Below are 18427 nucleotides of genomic sequence, written 5' to 3'. Positions count from 1 at the left end.
ATCGAACGCTCTAGGAGTCAGGATGGCAACGGGGCCCGTGGGGGCTAGGTTTTTAAATCCCGACTGGAACCGGTCCGGAAACCGCGGTTACCGATCAAACCGGTACGGACCAGTTCCGGTTCTGGCCGGTTTCAAACCGGTCCAAATTCAAAATTCAAATTTGAATTAAAAAAATGAAAAATTCTCAAAAAATTCCTAAAAATACTTCAAGTTGCGAAGAATCTAATGGTGTCAAATTTTTTCAAATATTCATTTATTTAGTATACTTTGCTAGCATTTGAAGTTAAACAAAAAAACGTGCATACAAAAGTATACAAATGCAATGTAAAACATATTAAAATAGTACAAAAGAGGGTTGGAGGGTTCATTTAGACTAAAATATGTTATACAAACATTCATTTAGTATACTTTGCGGGCATTTGAATTTAAACAAAAAAATTTGAATTTGGCCGGTTAGCACTCAAACCGAACCGATTTACCGGTCTAACCGGTGGAAACCGGTTGAACTGCCGTTTTTTGTTTGAAATTTGAATTTGGCCGATTTTTTCCGGTAACTGGTCAAACCGGTCCGGTTTATCGGAACCGGCGGGCGGCGGTTCGGTCCGAACGGTCGGTAAAAAAAACCCTGGTGGGGGCGGATACCCGCGGGGACCCGCTCCATTAGCATCGGGGATGAAGCGTCCCCTCATAAGAGGTGACTCAAATGTGATACAAATATCCGTCCCAGGAGGCTGATAACACATTTATTACATCAGATGGTACATCATCGTACAACTCTACGCGATAATGGGCAATGAAGTGCCACTATCGCGAGGACAAGAACTAAAACCCAAACAAGTACCCTGTTCGTTGTGCTGGTGCTGGAGGCTGCTGCTGGAGTGGTGTGAGAGAAAAACACTGCTGGCTGGCTGGTGGCTGGAGACTGTTGCTGGAGTGGCGTGAGAGGAAAACACTGTTGGCTGGTGCTGGAGCAAAATAGGGTGAAGAATGTGAACCACGACGAGGTCATCAGAGTCTTGCGCCATACGAAGCTTCCTACGGGTGACCCTAACTACAGGTAAAGTTGGGTGCCGAACGGAACCCCTACTCAACGTCCTCGGGAATAAATTCTGGATCCTCCTCTGTAAAAATTAAGCAAGGGTGAGTACAAACGTACTCAGCAAGTCCAACCACACCCACAGAGGGGATATAAACAAAATATATGCACATGATAAATTAAAGATAAGGCTAAGGTTTAATTTGCGGAAAGCTAATTTTTATGCATGGGTTTATTTTGAAATAGGGTTTTTCTTAAAACAAATCTTTAGTAATTGAGTGGGGGTTGATCCTACACAAGGGATCCAAGTTTTAAATTGCTACCGGACTCCTCATCCGCCGTAGCACACGGCACAGTTGCCGGATACTTTTCCAAAACAACTCACGCCAACCCATCCACTCCCAGAAAAAGTACTAGCTATGTGACCAAACCGTAACTCGCCCAGTACCGTGGGCACGACTATTCGAATAGGTTTTAACTCTGCAGAGGTGTGCAACTTACCCACAAGTGGGATACCACAGCACGATCACCTTAGTGTCGGTGCAGATCCCAACAAAACCATTACCCACCTTAGCTAGACCTGACTAGCCAACACGGAATCCACCAAGAGGTCATTGACCTATCACCGAGGTTTAACCAGGGCATAAGTCACCGCGGTCTTATCCCTTCTCCTTGATCACCCGTTGCTCTCAGCTCTCCTGATGGCTATCAGACTAGGTAGTAGGGTTTATGCTAAGCCGTTGCCACACACAACGGTCGAGTAGTTTGCACAATAGTTGAGTTAGGCAAGATGACACATCAACTCGGTCCTTAATTGTGACAAGATGGATATCTCCCAACCTTACTCAACCACACAGGTACGAGCACACCATTTGGCGTCCCACACAGGAATCACCACCCATCTCATCTAAGCATGTCTTTCTTTTATTTTCCAAAAAACCCATTTTTCCCATTTTGATACTCACACTTTTCTTTGTTTTAAAACATTTCATAATAATATTCGAAGAGTAATGAGTAACCGAGTCCTAAGCGTTCTAGCAGGGTTTATCATCCAAACAGAGTAAATCATATTTAGAGACAAACCTAGGTTATCAAGGAATGGTCAAAGCAATCAAAGAGTGGCTATCCAACCGGGTTTTAGCAGCAAAACAATATGCAGTTTTGAAAACAGTCCAATAGGTTCTGTTTATAAAACTGGGACAAAATATGCATCAAAGGATGAGATTGAACTTGCCGTTCACAAAGCCTTCCGGGAAGTCCTGATTGAGGTACTATCCTTCGGGTTCGGGGTCGCGGTACTGGTCTTCGCACACTTGCTCGCGGTACTGCTCGTCGATGGGTTCTTCCTCGGTCACTCCGTGATCTACGGCGCACACAAACAAGCACACAATCAAGAAAAGAAACACATGCTTTATCGTTGAGCTCGAATCGGACGAAATGAAGAAATAAAGATGGGAAAATATTTTTGGAAGGATTTTTAAATGGAGTTGACCGAAATACTACTAGAAAGATCGTGGTAAAGTTTGGAGATAATTGGAGGATTTTTGGCGCAAGTAATGATAGGTTAAAGAGGGGTTTAGGGGCTAAACAGGGATCCGGGGCATATTTGTAATTATTTCTGGGAGTGAAAGGACTTCAATAGAATTTTGGAAAATGTTCAGGCTACTCTAGAAGTGGCAAGGACTTATTTGCAATTATCCTTGCATGCTGGAGGGGTTTACTATTGAAAAGAAAGAAGGTGGGGGCTGCTTTGGAAAAGTACTAGAGAGTGGAGGGGTTCTTAACAGAAAAGAAAACAAGGGAGGGGGCTCAGGGCAAAATCGCCCCCTTTCTTCTACCTCTCGACACAGAACAGAGGAGGGGGAGGGATGGGGCGCTGGCGCCGGCGGCCTAGGGCGCCATGTCGGTGGGGGAGTGGGGCAAAACGACGAGGGGAATGAGGGATTAAGGTTCCCCTCCTCACCTTGGGCAGAGGTGGCTCGAGGAGGCGCGCCCACGACGGCCGGTGGAGGTGGGCGGCGGCGGCGGCTTTGTGTAAGGACCTCCGGGGTGTCCGACCCTAGAAGGGGAGGGGGTGAATAGGGTCGCTAATCGCTTTCTATCCTAGGGCTCAATCTATTTGCATGAGATAAACCTAATACGACCTACACATGCTAGTTATGACTAAGTTTTATCTATGCTACTCTCTACTTCCCCTAAAAGACTTGCAACCTATAGCCAATCCTAATCAAACTAACTAGGAAACTAAAGGCACGCAAGATAGAGTAAAATGCGGAAATGTAATACGGTAAGTAAAGAGGTAAGGGAGAGAATATGCAAACTCCCGTGAAGACACCAAGACACATGATTTAATGTGGTTCGGTTAGGACACCAAGTCCCTCCCTATGTCCACTTGTCCAACACGAACAAGTGTGATGCCAAGTCTCTTCGCTTGATCACCGTCTTGCGTTCGCCACCAAGGCTCCCGACAAGCAAAGGCTAAGTGACCCCAAGTCACCAAGACAAGGCCACCGCCACCGTCTCTCTCGAAGCGTCACCAACGGCACCGTCTTCACTATTGGAGCTTCTCACCAAGAGGGGTCTCCTTCCCCGCACAAAGTGTCATTGCCTCTCCACACCAAGTCGGAGGGTCACAAGACGAGTACAATGATTGCTTGCCACAGCAAGACTTCTCTCAAGCTTGCTCTCTCAAGAACTAAGCCTAAACAAGCACTAAGCACTCTCACAAGTGTGCTTAAGCCTATATGATGTACAATGAAGCTCTATGGTGGTTGGAGAGGTTCTTCAAGTATAGTATGCTTCCTTAGTCTCCAGCACGACCAAATGACCCGGCCCTGGGGGTATATATAGGCAGCCCATGCAAATATAGCCGTTGGAGAAAAGCTGCCAGAAAAACACTTAACGCCGGTTAATCCGACGCACCTCCAAAAGCCATCGTCGGTTCAACCGGTGATACTAAACTGCCCGCCTAAAAAACTAGCCATTACGTGTACGGGCAATCAACCGATGCTACATCGGTTTAACCGGTGAGTGTAGTTGTCCTGTGATCTCTGAAAAACAAACTCTCTAGACAACTGCACCGACGTTCACCAAGACCCTATCGTCGGTTCATCCGGTGTATAGAACTTGCCTCAGCTTCTGGGTCCATTGCACCGACGTATTCAATTTTCCTAACGTCGGTTTAACCGGTGATACTAAACTTCCTGGTGTGCTCCAAGTCAATGCACCGACGTATGTAATTTTCTCAGCGTTGGTTAATCCGGTGCCAAACCCTAGCACGCAGCATTGCACCGATGAGTGCAATTTGCTCATCATCGGTTTAACCGGTGATAGCAAATTGTCTTCGTCTTGATCTTTTCGACTTGGATTTCTTCACGGTCTCTTCAATTCTTGTCCTTGGGACCGAAGAGGTTTCAGGGCGCTGCCCTGAGACCCGCGATAGCAAATTGTCTTCGTTTGGGGAACCACCGTAGGGGCGGCCCTTCGGGCCTAGCTACGCCTATCTTCTCTTTGTCATCATTTGAACCTAAAAGCCTGAGAATGATCATCTTTAACAATCATATTAGTCCAAGTGTTGTGTTGTCTATATCAATCACCAAAACATTATATTGAAATATGGCATGAGAGGCCATTTTCGCTACACTATGGCGGCGGCGCTGCGAGGCTGAGGAGGGGGCGCGCGGGGGCGGTGGAGATTTTGGAGGAGGAGGGCTGCGCGGAGGGCCTATTTATAGGCGAGGAGAGGCGGTGGAGGGGAGGGGGCAGCGGTGGCCGGCCGGCGAGCATCTCAGGCGGCCATTAATGGCGCTCGGCATCATGGAGCGGCGGCGCGAGCGGCGAGGCGGCACAGGGCGACGGGACGGGTCGGGCAGGGGCGAGCGGCGCGGCGAGCATCCCGGGTGCGCGTGGAGTGCGTGGGCGCACAGGGAGCTGCGCGTGCCGCACGTGGGCAGGGAGCAGCGCGTGTGGGAGGGAGCAGGAGGGAAGAAGAAAGAAAGGAGAAGGAAAAAGAAAAAGAGAAAAAATAAAAGGAGAAAAGGGAAAAAGAGGAAAAGAAGAAAAAGAAAAGGAGGGCCGGCGAGGTTCGCGGTGTTGGTCGCGAGCCAAGCGTGGCGCCGACGAGAAGCGACGTGCACGAGAAATGAGGAGAATAGGGAAAGTTTAAACGTGATTGATTTCGGTGTCGGGACGGAGATTGGGTTTGGTGTCAGGGCGACGAATCGCCGGAAAAGACTCGAGCTCGGTGATGAAAAGATTTTGAAAAACATTTTTAGCGAGTAATTTATTTGGGTGAATTTTCGGGATGTTACAGGGGACGGGGCGCATTTTCCCCCCGCTGGGAGAATGGGGCGGGCCCCCGAAATGGAGCGGGGCGGGGGCGGGGATAGTTTTGGACCCGCAGGGAATCCGTGGGCACCCGAAATAAAAAAAACGACACAACATCTCTGCCCATCAAGGCCCATTTGCCGAGCCCTCATACTCTCTCGGTCTCCTCCTCAATCGGCCTCCTCAACCCCTCTCCTTTCCTCATCTACCGCCGACACCCGCCGCCCATGCGTGCTCACCTGGACGCCTGGTTGCCCGGCCATGGGCTGCCTGTCCTCGGAGGCCACAGTGACGCTCCACCCGTCGCCATCTCCGCCTGTCCGCCATCTCCTCCGAGGTGCCGCCCCGCCCGTCCGCCATCCGCATCCCCTCCGACGAGGCGACGACACTGGTGCCGCACGAGCTCGAGCCCGACTCCGTCGGTCCGTCGTCCCTCCAGCCCTCTCCAGCTCCATATCCGGTGCGCCTGACTCCAGCTCGGACACCGGTGAGGCCATGGCCGAGGCCCCTGTTCCCCCGCTCCATATCCGATCCTCTGCTCAGGTAGTCTGTAATCCAATCCTCTGCGCCCCACGGGGCCCCAGCGGGGATCGGGGAATCACGGGGAATGGGGACGGGGATCAATTTCACCCCGTTAAGCATTTCGGAGCTGGGGCGGGGAATGCCGATCGGGGATCGGGGCGGGGTCCCCCGGCCCCGCCCCACCCCGTTGCCACCCTGATCTAGGAGAGTGCGCCGGGGGGGGGGGGGGGGGGGTTGGGAAATCTCCTACTTGTTGTTAAATCGTGGTTACTGTTTAAGGTCTCTCTTCTCTTTTCTGCAACGAAATGTCTTTCTTTCCTTCGATGGAAGGGTCTAATGTTCTTTTTATTATTTTTTTTAAAAAAACTATACAGATCAACTTAGACACTCACAACGTAGGACCAAAGGTGCTACTGAAACTCATGTAATCACTAAGCTATATGCCCTTTCGCTAATATTTTTCTATTAGTTTGTTGTAGTCACTACATGTTAAAAAAAAGTGAACTCACGTGGCCTTCTATATATCTTGTGGAAGATGATTAAGCAACTTATCTATAAAGCCCACTAAAACCAAGTTGATATCCATTCAACTTTTGACTGGGGAAAAATATTGAGTCAATATTTGAAAATGTTAAATTAATATTTTAAAAAATGTTGAACTTCAACATCCCACCTTCTTCTCCAGAGCTGGCGGTGGTGGAGCCGACGCGACGGCGGCGGCGAAGCAGCGGGCGACACATGGAGCAGGCGCGGCGGCGCGCGGAGCAACGAACAGCGGCAGAGCAGACGTGGTGAGTAGAGCTCAGGGCTCAGGAGGCGGCGGCGGCCATGGTAAGGAAGGAGGCAGCAGAAGCAGAAGGTTAGAGTTGAGAAAATCAATGGACGAGATTGCTTACACGAATCTCAAATAAAGTGGAGAAGAAAAAAATCCCCGAAGGATATATAGGATTTCTGTATAACTCACGCCTAACCATTTCAGGCCCTCTCATCTCACGCCACAACAATTCCGGCCACCACCCTCGCTCTCGGTCGCAGCCTCAACACACACGATCTCTTCGCCCTCCATTTGGCCCTCCCTCCCCTCCCCTCCCCTCCTCATTCCCCCAATCCCTCTAGGCATGGGCAACATCGCCGTCAGCCATGCCCTCGTCTACGTGGAGGGAAATACAAACGTGCTTCCCGTGGCAGAAGCGGCCGCGATGGGGGGCAGGTGTGCAGTCCTGCAGGAGATCCAGCGGGCGGCGGTGGCGGGGGACGGAGCAGGAGCGGCAGGTGTAGTCGCTGGACCCCACCCCGATTTGGAGACCACCGCCGCGGAAGGAGTGTACAAGGTCGTCCAGGTGGTGGCGATGGCTCTCAGATTCGTGTTGGTTGGTTTCTAGTCTGCAGCCGCGGTGGGAGCCGCCGCTGGGGCTCGAGTCCGCACTCATGGCCGCCCCCTACCCTGCGTCGCAGGTACCACACAATTAGGGTTTCTAGAATCCCCCTCCCCGAATCCGTTCGAACTTTTGATCGCTTACTTGCAATTAGTTATTAGGGTTTATGGATGTTCTATTCGGTTCTTAACCTTTTTGCTTAACTGTTTGGTGACGGACACTCAACATGGATTATAGCAACTCCAGTAGGGCTGCTAAATTTGGGTGAGCAAATGTTCATTTAGAAGCCCACTTCTAAATTTTGCTCACCCAAACATGAGTCTCCACTCCAACAGGGCTGAGCAAACAATCTTCCAAAAGCACCAAATACCACAAGCCAAACCGAATCCTCCCACCGCAAATCAAATTCCAATTTCTAATCCCCGAATCCTCCAGCCACCAGCCTCCTCCTCCGACGGCCCGCACGAAGCAAATGGCGCACAAGTCCACCGGCGGCAAGGCCCCGCGGAAGCAGCTGGCGACGAAGGCCGCGCGGAAGTCAGCGCCGACAACGGGCGAAGTGAAGAAGCCGCACTGCTTCCGCCCGGGCACGGTGGCGCTGCGCGAGATCCCCAAGTACCAGAAGAGCACAGAGTTTCTGATTCACAGGACTTCAGGACGGACCTGCGTAGGCCTACCTGGTGGGGCTCTTCGAGGACACCAACCACTACGCCATCCACGCCAAGCGCGTCCCAAGGACATCCAGCTCGCGCGCCGCAACAGGGGCGAGAAGGCAGAGCATCAGTTGGCAGCCCAAATCGAGGGCCACCAAATTGAGAGGGTGGGGAGAGAAATTTGAAAGGCCTATCAAAATGACAGTTTATTTGCTCCCCCTGTTGGAGATTGATTTTTGATGTCCACCGACTAAATCTTTATATGACAGCCCATTTGCTCTCTCTACTGGAGTTGCTCTCAGGTAGCGGCTGCAGTCGCATCTGACACCTGGGCTGCCTGCTACGCCTCCGCCTTGGTTCGGGCACCGCCCAGATACACTAAGTTTAGTCGACGTCACCTACGACCCGGAGGAGCTAGACGCGGGAGCAAAGAACAACGACCCGAGCGCCAAGTTGAAGTCGCTGCCGGGAATTAAGTCAGTCAGCTCGAGAGGATGCTACCGCCCGAGTGCTCGAGGAGCTCGTCGGTGTCGGGGTAGCTAACCCAGGCAGATCTATGGAGGCGAGGTGCTCCTACAATCTGTCGTGTAGCATATATTTTGTCTAGCTACGCGCTGGCATCAAAGCAAAACATGTCATGTGGGTAAAGTGTACAACCTCTGTAGAGTGTAAAACTATTCGAATAGCCGTGCTCATAGTCAAGAGCGCTTGAGCTAGACGCCTGTTTTAGAACTTTTGGTTTGAAAATTTTGGTATGGGAGTTGTTTGACAACACTTGCACCGGTTCAAAGGTTGTGGACCGATATAGATGGTCAAAGGACCGCGAAATGGGAAATAGGGAGTCATGATTGGTAATGTCAGTCTATTTTATATAAAATAACATATTTTCAAAATTATGCGTATAAAGATACACCCAAATAAAATGCAGCCTAGTGCTAGTGAAACCTGTCAGCCTTCATTTAGTATACTTTGTGGGCATTTGAATTTAGGGAAAATTCGATTCATGCCACCACAACTCCGTGAAATTGGGTGTCATGTTGAAAATCATGCCACTCAATGGCATGATTTTCAACATGAGATCCAATTTCAAGAAATTGGAGTGGCATGGATCCAACTGACCCTTGAATTTAAACCAAAAAAGAAAAAAAATTGAATTTGGCCGGTTACCACTCAAACCTACCGGTTACCACTCAAACCGGACTGGTTTACCGGTCTAACCGGTTGGCTAACCGGTGGAAATCGATTGAACTACCGTTTTTGGTTTGAAATTTGAATTTGGCTGATTTTTTCCGGTAACCGGTCAAACCGGTCTAGTTTACCAGAACCGGCGGGCGGCGGTTCGGTCCGAACTGTCGGTAAAAAAAAACCCTGGTGGGGGCGGATCCCTACGGGGACCCGCCCCGTTAGCAGCGGAGATGAAGCGTCCCCTCATAAGAGGTGACTCAAATGTGATACAAATATCAGTCTCAGAAGGCTGATAACACATTTATTACATCAGATGGTACATCACCGTACAACTCTACGCGATAATGGGCAATGAAGTGCCACGATCTCGAGGACAAGAACTAAAACCCAAACAAGTACCCTGTTCGTTGTGCTGGTGCTGGAGGCTGCTGCTGGAGTGGTGTGAGAGAAAAACACTACTGGCTGGCTGGTGGCTGGAGGCCGCTGGAGTGGTGTGAGAGGAAAGCACTATTGGCTGGTGCTGGAGCAGAACAGCATAACATGGTGAAGAATGTGAACCACGACGAGGTCATCAGAGTCTTGCGCCATACGAAGCTTCCTGCGGGTGACCCTAATCATAGGCATGGTTGGGTGTAGAACAGAACCCCTACTCAACATCCTCGGGATTAAATTCTGGATCCTCCTCTGTAAAAATTAAGCAAGGGTGAGTACAAACTTGGGCTTTTAGTTGAACAGAACCCCTACCCAACATCTCTCAAAGGTTCTTTTAGTTGATACACTTGGGTACAATTTGTTGTCCATTTCACAACTTTGTGACTCGGGCTTCAATTGTCTTTTTACTAATGAGGGTGTGTCCGTCATTAGAAGAAGCGATGACTCCGTTGCTTTCAAGGGTGTGCTCAAGGGAAAGCTATATCTTGTGGATTTCTCACAAGAGAAAGCTCAACTTGACACATATTTGGTGGCAAAGTCTAGCTTGGGTTGGTTATGGCATCGCCAACTAGCTCACGTTGGGATGAGAAATCTCAACAAACTCCTAAAGGGGGATCACATCCTAGGACTAACAAATGTTTCCTTTGAGAAAGATCGTGTGTGTAGTGTTTGCCAAGCGGGAAAATAAGTTGGTGTTCCTCATCCATCAAAGAGCATCGTCACTACCATCAAGCCATTTGAATTTCTCCATATGGATCTCTTTGGGCCGGTGGCTTATATAAGCATTGGTGGTAATAAATATGGTTTTGTCATTGTTGATGATTATTCTCATTTCACTTGGGTATTCTTTTTGCATGACAAAAGTGTAGTACAAGAAACATTTAAGAAATTTGTAAAGAGAGCTCAAAATGAGTTTGAAACCAAGATCAAGAGAGTAAGAAGCGACAATGGCACCGAGTTCAAGAACACCAACATAGAAGAGTATCTTGATGAAGAAGGAATTGGTCATGAGTTCTCGGTACCATACACACCTCAACAAAATGGAATTGTTGAGAGAAAGAATAGAACTCTCATAGAAGCCGCAAGTACAATGCTTGATGAATACAAGATCTCGGATCAATTTTGGGCGGAGGCAATCAATATGGCATGTCATGCAATCAACCGCCTCTATCTCCACAAGATCTTGAACAAGACGGCATATGAACTTCTTCTTGGTAAAAAGCCAAATGTATCATACTTTAGGTCTTCGGGAGTTTCGGGAGTAAGCGTTTCATTCTAAACAAGAAAAACAAAACTTCTAAGTTTGCTCCTAAAGTAGATGAAGGATTTCTTCTTGGTTATGCCTCAAATGCTCATGGCTATCGCATGTTTAACAAAACCTCCGGTTGCGTTGAGATTGCGTGTGAAGTGACATTTGATGAATCTAATGGCTCTCAAGGGGAGCAAGTTGATGATGTTGTAGGGTTGGAAGAACCATCAAGTAAGGCAATCAAGAAGCTATCCATTGGAGAGATAAAGCCACAAGAACAAGAAGATCAAGATGAGGATGAGATGATGTTTCCAAGTTGTAAGGATCACCGGGGTGTCCGACCCTAGAGGGGGAGGGGGTGAATAGGGTCGCTAATCGCTTTTTTAACCTAGGGCTCAAACTACTTGCATAAGATAAACCAAACACGTCCTACACATGCTAGTTATGACTAAGGTTTATCTATGTTACTCTCTACTTACCCCTAAAAGACTTGCAACCTAGCCAATCCTAATCAAACCAACTAGGAAAGTAAAGGTACGCAAGATAGAGTAAATGCGGAAACGTAATACGGTAAGTAAAGAGGTAAGTGCAAGAGGGATGCAAACTCCCGAGTAGACACGGTCATGTAACGTGGTTCGGCACAAACGCCTACGTCCACGGGACACTGAGGCTCTTCCGATCACCGTCTTGCACTACGCCACCGAGGCGATGCCGGCAAGCAAAGGCGAGTGCCCACAAGACACCGAGTCTCGTGCACCGCCACCGTCTCTCTCGGTCACCCGGCCGAAGTCCACTACGGAGCTTCTCCACCAAGGAGGGGGTCTCCTCTTCCCCTGCACAAAGTGTCGTTGCCACTCCACACCAAGACTGAGGGTCACACGATGGATCACAAGTTGCTTTCCGCAGCAAGGCTTTCACTCAAGCTAGTTCTCTCAAGAACTAAGCCTAAACAAGCACTAAGAACTCTCACAAGTGTGCTTAAGCCTATATGATATACAATGAAGCACTATGGTGGTTGGAGATGATCTTTGGCTCTTGTATTCTTCCTTGGTCTCCAGCACTCTCAAATGAGCCGTGGGGTGGCATATATATAGCCCACACACCCCAAACTAGCCATTGGAAAAAGGCTGACGAAATCCCTTAACGCCGGTTAAACCAACGCTCAGTTCTTGTCATCACCGGTTTAACCGGTGAGTGTATTTTCCCAGCAACTAGCCGTTACAATCTTCCAACGGTTATATGATCAATCGACCGACGCTCTCAAAACTAACGTCGGTTTAACCGGTGAGTGCAAAGTTCAGAACCCCCGAAAAATGGAGTCTCTGGACAACTGCACCGACGCTCACTTTTTCTTTATCGTCGGTTTAACCTGTGTCTCTGAGTCTGTCTTCACTTCAAGTCATTGCACCGACGAGTTGTCTTCAGGCATCGTCGGTTCATCCGGCGCAAAACCCTAGTCTCAGCTTTCTGGGTCCATTGCACCGATGAGTACAATTTGCCCAACGTCGGTTTAACCGGTGCCTAACGTCAGTTTAACCGGTGATAGCAAATTGTATCTGTTTTGATCTGAATTTCTTCACAGTCTCTTCAATTCTTGTCCCTTGGACCGAAGAGGTTTCAGGGCGCTGCCCTGAGACCCTCGACCCGTAGGGGCGGCCCTTCGGGCCTTGCTACGCCTATTCTCTCTTTGTCATCACTTGAACCTAAAAGCCTGGAAATGTTCATCTTAACAATCATATTAGTCCAAGTGTTGTGTGTGTCATCAATCGCCAAAACATTATATTGAAATATGGCATGAGAGGCCATTTTCGCTACACAAGTCCATCAAGAACACATTCCGTAGCGCATTCCAGAAACTCTGGAAGTCAAGCCGGAGACTCCGGGTCTCAAGTTCGGACTACCCGGATAGAGGACTAGAGTATCTGAGATATGGATCAAGAACCATTATCTCCTCATCAAGATCAACTTCAAGTTGAAGAAGAGGCACAATAAGTTTAACAACAAACTCAAGTTCCTCATCCAAGAGTACATCAAAGTATTCAAAAAGATCATCCGATGGACAACATCCTTGGAAGCATAACTAAAGGGGTAACCACTCGTTCTCGTTTGGCTACTTTTTGTGAACATCACTCATTTGTCTCTTCCTTGGAGCCACTAAAGGTAGATGAAGCCTTGGATGATCCGGATTGGGTGATGGCCATACAAGAGGAGTTGAACAACTTCACACGGAATGAAGTCTGGTCCTTAGTAGAAAGACCCAAGCAAAATGCCATTGGAACCAAGTGGGTCTTTCGAAATAAGCAAGATGGAAATGGCGTGGTAACAAGAAACAAGGCAATGCTGGTTGCTCAAGGATTCACACAAATTGAAGGTTTGGATTTTGGTGAGACTTATGCTCCCGTAGCTAGGCTTGAGTCAATTCATATTTTACTTCCTATGCTACTCACCATGATTTCAAGCTATATCAAATGGATGTGAAAAGCGCGCTTCTAAATGGACCAATTTCCGAATTGGTAAATGTTGAGCAACCACCGGGCTTTGAGGACCCCAAGTTTCCAAACCACGTCAACAAGATCCATAAGGATATTCTCTTAAGGAAAGGCTTTGAGATAGGCAAAGCCGATCCTACTCTCTTCATGCGCAAAGTTGATAAAGATAACTTTGTATGCCAAATATATGTCGATGACATTATATTTGGCTCTACTAATCAAACATGGTGCGAGGAATTTAGTAGAATTATGACAAAGAGATTCGAGATGTCCATGATGGGCGAGTTGACCTTTTTCCTTGGATTTCAAATCAAGCAACTCAAGGATGACACTTTCATTAGTCAAACAAAGTACACCAAAGATATGCTAAAGAAGTTTAACATGGAAGATGCCAAGCCCATCAAAACTCCAATGTCAACTCAAGGGCATCTTGATCTCAATGAAGATGGAAAGGCCGTGGATCAAAAAGGTATATCGCTCTATGATTGGATCTCTTCTTTACCTTTGTGTATCTAGGCCCAATATTATGCTTAGTGTGTGGATGTGTGCAAGGTTTCAAGCTAATCCGAAAGGATGTCATTTGATGGCGGTTAAAAGAATTTTAAGATATTTAGTTTTCACTCCTAATGTTGGCTTGTGGTATCCCAAAGGCTCATCATTCGACTTGGCTATTCCGATTCGGATTATGCCGGTTGCAAAGTAGATCGAAAGAGTACTACGGGGACTTATCAATTCCTTGGCCGGTCCTTGGTAGCATGGAGCTCTAAGAAGCAAAATTCGGTCGCCTTGTCCACGGCGGAGGCCGAGTATGTCGCCGCAGGTGCGTGTTGTGCACAACTCGTGTGGATGAAGCAAACTTTGAGTGACTTTGGTTGTCATTTTAGTGCGATTCCTCTCTTGTGTGATAACGAGAGTGCAATCGAACTAGCTAACAACCCGGTGCAACACTCCCGAACAAAGCACATAGATATAAGACATCACTTCTTACGGGATTATGAGGCTAAGGGAGATATTGCTCTACGACATGTGAGCACCGACGGGCAACTTGCCGATATCTTTACTAAGCCTGTAGATGAGCAAATGTTTTGTGCTTTGAGGAGTGAGCTAAATATTTTGAATCCTCGTAACCTAGCTTGAACTCGTGTACATACTTGTGTGATCATAGTATAGGGCTTTGATAAGAAAAATGACATTTCAAAACAAACCATGAAAAGTTTGAATTTCGAAAAGATTTGGGTTTATTTGGTGCTTATTTGAGGTCATTGTTCTCCTTGATTGATTGATGGCTGATCTCAAGTAAGTAATTTATCTCGGGCCACTAGATCACTATCCTATATCTATCTCAAATCATTTCTTTTCAGCCTCTCTGCAAACCTTGAGGGGGAGCCGGAGACTCCGGGTTTCCACCCGGAGACTCCAGGCTACCCGGAGTATCCGGATGTTTACCCCGGAGACTCCGGATAGTAATACTTTTGTATATATACCGTGGGCGTCAGGCTTTTAACCGTTACCTTCATTCTTTTTACCCCCACGCTGCCTCCCTTCTCTTTTTCAAGCCAAATCTCGCCCTAGGGGCTATTTCATTCTTTCCATCGTCAAAGTCTCGTCAAATCTTGAGGGAAGGATCTCCTCCACTCCGAAAACTCCGGGGAGGACTTGGATTTGAAGTTCCCGCGTGTTCTTTAAGGTCTCAAGGTAATATGAACTTCAACTCTCCCGATCTGTCAATGTGGATGGGCTTCTTCTAGGGGTTCCTTTAGGGCATAGTCTTCTACCATCACTAGGAACCCCCAGATATAGTTTCGTTCAAATCCCATGGAGAAATCATTCATTTTGAGAAAGTTAGGGTTTCGGGCTTCATGCCCGGATACTCCAGGTTTGTACCCCGAATACTCCGGACCCCCCCCGGAGTATCCAGGCTCAAAACCCGGACTATCCGGACATTGTTGCTTGAAGGCTTCAACTTTTAATCCTTCTTAGATTTCATATTCATTCCAAATCTACTCTTTTGTTCAGGTCATGGCTAGAGAGTGCCGGGTGAAACAGCGCCATGATCCTAGTTCTCAGAGGGAGGAGGATGAGTCACCTCCTAGCCCTCCACTGCGCGAGTTGTGTCCTCGCCATCGCCCCGGCAAGGAACCCGCGGGCAGCAGTAGTCAGGCTCCTCCAGCACGTGCATCATGCTAGCCTCGACGTGCTCCATATATGATGCAAGGCAGGCCCAATCCTCCTCCAGCCAGAGTTAACCCACAGAGGCGAGGTATTGCTTATGATATTTGTCCTCAGACTCCGCCTCATCTGCTGATAGAGTTCGCTCCTGGACAGAGGAGATACCCGAGGTTTCCTAGACTCACACATCCACAGTTTGTTGAGGGATTTGCTATTGAGATGGCTAGAAACTACAGTGGGCAGGAAGTGGCACTCCGAGAGGTAAGGAAAGAGGATGTTTATAGACTTCAGAAGTCTGAGGGTCTCGAGAGGCGTTTTTGGTCTCAACTTCACCAAGACTTCTACACTTATGTTGTGCTCAAAGCTTCTGAGGCACCAATTGTTCCTTGTAAGTATGTGGATTGAGATTACTTTGAGGAACTCAATGATCCACACTACAATGCCACCATTGAGATTTGCAAAGAGTTTGGACTCTATGAGCTCATGGGTTTTAGGTATGACTGGAACACTGAGATCCTTGCTCAGTTTCTCTCCTCTTTGTATTATGATGAATACTAAGTCACCTTCTATTGGACTACTGAGGGAGAGAAGTATGTCATTGATTATATGACATTCTCGAGGATTCTTGGCCTTGGTTCAAAAGATGAGGAACGTGACCCAATTCACGTTGAGTAGCCGCTTCGGGGCGACCAAGTGCCACAATTATTCTTTAATCCTACGCTTGCAAATGAAGGCAACACTAGTACTCTTCAGCCTTGCTACTATGGTCTGAACAGGTTCTTCAGGAGCACCATTGATGCCAAGAAAGGAGATGACACAGCCCTTCGCCACTTTGTAGTCAATCTCTTGGCACACACTTTGCCTGGTGGTAGACCGTTGTGCATCATGGACTACATGCAGAATGAGCTCCGTAGAGTGATGGTTGGTCCCAACAAGCATCTTCCATCAGCTCCATATATCATGTATATGATAGAGAAGGTGACCAAGGTCACATTTCCAAAGGATCACAAGCATGCACCTTTACACCTTCGTCTTCGCTCAGGAGATGTGCCTCCACCTCCTCTTAGGCATGCTTGAGCCACCAGGATCTCTAGGCCAGACTCAGCACCATCCTCTTCTACTGCTCTTAGCTACTCGGGCATCCCTCGTCGTGATCGCAATGATTCATTCATCAAGAGAGCCCTCCGTAGCATCTTCTGTATGTGCAAGAACATTGCTTCTGAAGTAAATGACAATCATCGGGACATTCAAGCTATCAAGGCTCACATGTGCCTACCCTTGGATGCTCATGATGAGCTTCCGGCGTTTGACGACCCCTTCGCCGAGTGGGACGCCGCCGATGGTGCTCCCAAGCCATCCTTTGTTCCTCTACCTCGCCAGCGTCGCTACCCGACCAGCCGCACCACTCATGCTCCCCATCGTCCTCCTGCCGGTCAAGAGATATTTGATGAGGACGAGGAGACCGAAGAAGAAGAGCCCCAAGGCTACAAGGAGCACCGCGACTCGGATGAGGATGAGGAGACCTCCGATGATGTTCCCGATGTCGATGAGTGACATTTCACTTGTTTTTCATTCCTTTTTTGGCTCTTGTTGACAAAGGGGGAGTGAAAAGATCATGTACTCATTTAGCACTTCGCGCTTGTATCGGGCTTGTATGACTTATCTATCGCGTGTGGCACTCTTAGTACTTTAGTTTGGTTAGTATGGTTTGTGAACTTGAGAACTTTATCCTTATCTATCTATTCGTGTAAGGACTTTGTGGCTTGAGAATTTATGTAATATGTGCTACTATGTGGTTTAGATTGTCTATTTATTATGTTTTAAGGAAATTTGTGATAGTATGATTCTCAGATTGAAGTGATGGTTGTTTTTCTTTTGTGTTTTGATCTGCCAGGTCCGGATACTCCAGGGTTCAAGCCGGATACTCTGGAACTCACGTCCGGAGTTTTCGGGCTCCAACTCGGAGTCTCCGGGTTTTTGGATGCAAACACATCTTTTTATGTGCATAACATGTCATATGCATTCACACTTGAATTTTAGTGCACACACACTCACCCCACTGTATATTATATAAAGAGCGACTTGGAATTGTATTGTTTTGCCATTATTTGACATTTGAGAAGTCAAATTTGATATTCAAATTCATGGCATACTTTTAGGAGTAGCTCTTTATATACTAGTGAGTCACATTCATTTTTGATTATCAAATGAAGTACATGGGGTTGTCATCAATCTCCAAAAAGGGGGAGATTAAAAGGTATCTTGGCCCCTAAGTGGGTTTTGGTGTTTGACGACAAAGCCATGTACGTTTCATGTGTTGTCTAAGCATGTGTGCAGGAGCTACGGACCTACGGTTGGATAAAGTGAATAAGAATGATGAAGTATGCCCCTCAAAAAAGAAAATGAAAAGCGGTGATGGATATGAATTCAAGAATTAGATTTTTGGTTTATGAATTGAGTTTAGGAACATCGTACTATCAAGGGGGACGTTGATCTAAAGGTTGTGACTAGGTTCTAGTGCTCAAGGAACACAAACAAAACCAACGAGAGATCCGTGTCACACAAATTCCACAAAGAAGCAGCCTTGAGAGAGAGTGTGAGCTAAGTCCGGATAGTCCGGACTTCAGCCCGGAGTGTCTGGGGGCCCGGAGTATCCGGGTAACCTTTGCCCAACGGCTATTTTCCAGTGTGAGGAGTATAAATACCCCTCTTACCCCTTCAGTCATCTCTCTCTTGCTCAATTTCGAACCTGACCAGGTCCAAATCCTAGAACAAGCACTCTCACTCCCTCCCCTTTGATTCTTGAGAGATTTCTTGAGGGATTCAAGTGAGAGACTTGCAAGAGAAGAGATTTGAGCTAGTGAGCATCCATTCCAACCCTTGAGCACTAGTTCTTCGTCGAGCCTGCAGATTCAAGTCTATTACTCTTGGAGCTTTGAGCTCCTAGACGGCTAGGCGTGCTCGTGAGTGCTCAAGCTACATTGTGAACT

Source organism: Panicum virgatum, chromosome 2N (assembly GCF_016808335.1).
Source record: "Panicum virgatum strain AP13 chromosome 2N, P.virgatum_v5, whole genome shotgun sequence".
Classification (NCBI taxonomy): Eukaryota; Viridiplantae; Streptophyta; class Magnoliopsida; order Poales; family Poaceae; genus Panicum; species Panicum virgatum.
Note: the sequence above shows the minus strand (reverse complement) of the source record.